Source organism: Microcaecilia unicolor, chromosome 4 (assembly GCF_901765095.1).
Source record: "Microcaecilia unicolor chromosome 4, aMicUni1.1, whole genome shotgun sequence".
NCBI lineage: Eukaryota > Metazoa > Chordata > Amphibia > Gymnophiona > Siphonopidae > Microcaecilia > Microcaecilia unicolor.
The window spans coordinates 105,468,299-105,471,167 of record NC_044034.1 but is presented as its reverse complement, the minus strand read 5'-3'; positions in this window follow the sequence as shown (position 1 = coordinate 105,471,167).

Here is a 2,869-nt window from a genome sequence, read left to right as displayed (position 1 = left end):
TCCCAATTGCTCTTTTAATTTAATTTTATCTCATTAGTCCTTCAGCAGATCCATAGGACCATTTTGACCCCTGATGCAGGCGTCCCTAGGCCGAAACACGGCTTGCATCGTGGTCATTGTCAGAATGAAGGATAACATTTTTCTCAATCCTGAAGGCCCAGTGTTTGCTTTTTCTGTGTTCTTGTTTATATTTGTATGCTGTTACCCTCTCTTTTTGTGACAGTAAATTTTAATAACCAACTAGCACCAATAATTGTTTGTTAAGAAGCCAATTATTGTTGCAAATTGACTGGTTATTCAATTAAGTTGCATGTGCACTCAAATTTGTGTACACAATTTTTAGCAACTTTTATATAATTTGGGAGTTAATGTGCAGTCAATGTCACCTGAATGGATATAACTACACTATGTAGTCTGCCATGCAATTAAGACATATTCAACATACCTGTGGCTGATACCCCCAACAGTTAATATAGAGGTCATACAGTTAGCACATGTCAAAGTTTAGTAATTACCACATGGTAATACCTCTCCACACCAGAAATCTCAGCATAAATCCAGTCCAAGGTATCTGCCTGCCTCTCTGACATTGCTACTTGGATGTCTCACTGCCACATGAAGCTCACTATGTCCAAAACTGAGTTCCTTATCTTCCCACCTAAACCAACCTCTCCCCTTCCCCCATTCTCTATTTCTGTCGACAACACGCTCATTCTTCCTGTCTCATCTGCTCGTAACCTTGGGGTCATCTTCGACTCATCCCTCTCCTTCTCTGCACATATTCAACAGATTGCAATATCGCCAAAATTTGCCCTTTCCTTTCTGAACATGCTATCAGAACCATCATCCACACTCTCATCACCGCTCGCTTAGATTACTGCAACTTGCTTCTCACAGGTCTTCCACTCAGCCACCTCTCTCCTCTTCAATCTGTTCAAAATTCTGCTGCATGACTAATATTTCGCCAAAGTCGTTATGCCCATATCAGCCCTCTCCTGAAGTCACTTCACTGGCTCCCTATCCGTTTCCATATAAAATTCAAGCTCCTCTTATTGACTTATAAGTGCATTCACTCTGCAGCCCCTCACTACCTCTCCACCCTCATCTCTCCCTACACTCCTTCCCAGGAATGCCATTCACTAGACAAATCTCTCCTAATTGCACCCTTCTCCTCCTTCGCTAACTCCAGACTCTGTTCCTTTTGTCTCGCCGCACTTTATGCCTGGAATGGGCTTCCTGAGCCATTACATCTAGCTCCATCCCTGGCCGCCTTCAAATCCGGACTAAAGGCCTACCTGTTTGATGCTAATTTTGACTCCTAACTTGTCACTTGCTCGTAACCTTTATCTTGTCTTCCTTTCTTCAATAGTCCCTTTCCCTATGTGTCCTTCTGTCTGTCCTACCCTTATCCTTATTGGTCCTGTCTGTCCTGATTTAGATTGTAAGCTCTTTTAAGCAGGGGCTGTCTTTTCTTTCGTCATGTTCAATTGTGAAGCACTGCGTACGACTGGTAGCGCTATGGAAATAATTTATAGTAGTAGTAGTAGTATGGTAAGTGAAAAATCTTACGCATGCTATAGTACATAGGCCCCTCACTTTGCAAATGAATATACTGTTTCCTAGTAAAAGGGACTTAGCAAAATTTTGTAACTACATAGAAATGTTCCCAAACCATCTGTTTGGATTGCAAAAAAAATGCTCGTCCAAACTTTTTCCAGCAATGAGAAATCATATTATATTTTGTGTATATACTTTGTTAGAACACATGGAGGCGTATTTTATTTATTTATTTGTAACATTTGTATCCCACATTTCCCCACCTATTTGCAGGCTCAGTGTGGCTTACTTAGTTTCGTAATGGTGATTACCAGTTCCAGAAAAGAAAAATACATAGTTAAGGTAGAGGAGACAGAATGGATTAGGTAATCAGGTAAGGAAAGTTCATTTTATAAAAAAAATGAAAGGTATTGGATTAAACTTCATTCGTGATAAATTAGCTTGAACAATCAGGAATATTAAACTTCTAATCATGATAAAATTAGTATGAACAATTAGGAAATAAAGAATTGCGTTTTGTGTAACCTATGGAACTTTGTAAGGCTTAGTGCTTTGAAAATCAGCACCATAGGGCCCTATTTATTAAGCCATGCTAGAAGCATTTTAGCATTTTTAGCACACACTAACTATTAGCACGTGCTAACTGTGTAAGCACCCAGAATATTCCTATGGACACCTACACAATTAGCATGTGCTAAGTTTGTGCATGCGCTAAAAACGCTAGAGCACCTTCGTAAATAGAGCCCAAAGGGGTCCTTTTACTAAAGGGTTGGTGAGCGGCAACAGGCTTGCTGCGTGCCAATCCGGAACTACCACAGGAGCCCAGCAGTGGTTCCCACCCCCAGTGCATGCCATTTCCTCTTCTATTTTTGTAGCGCCAGGGCTTACCCGGCAGTACCATGTGCAGTCCGGTTACTGCCGGGTTAGTATGGGAGCCCCTACCGCTATCTCAATGGGTGATGGTAAGGGCTCTCCCCGAAATGGCTTTGCGGTAAGTGTTTCTCTTACTTCACGACCATTTTTTCTCAAAAAAAGATAGCCTTTTACCCACTGTGATGAAAGGGGTCCTCAGCGTACATCATTAACACATGCTGATGCTAGCGCAGGCCCTCTTTTATCACAGCTTAGTAAAAGGGCCACTACAACAGAATGAAAATAAAACCAATGTTTTGGAACATTTTTTAAAGAATATTACTGTAAATAAACTGACCATTTACCATATGTGGTTACAATTTTGATGGGTTTGGGAATTAGGAGAGCAGTATGGAAAGAGTGATGTTTAAAAGTTGGTTTCTTATGTCACTGCAGGACA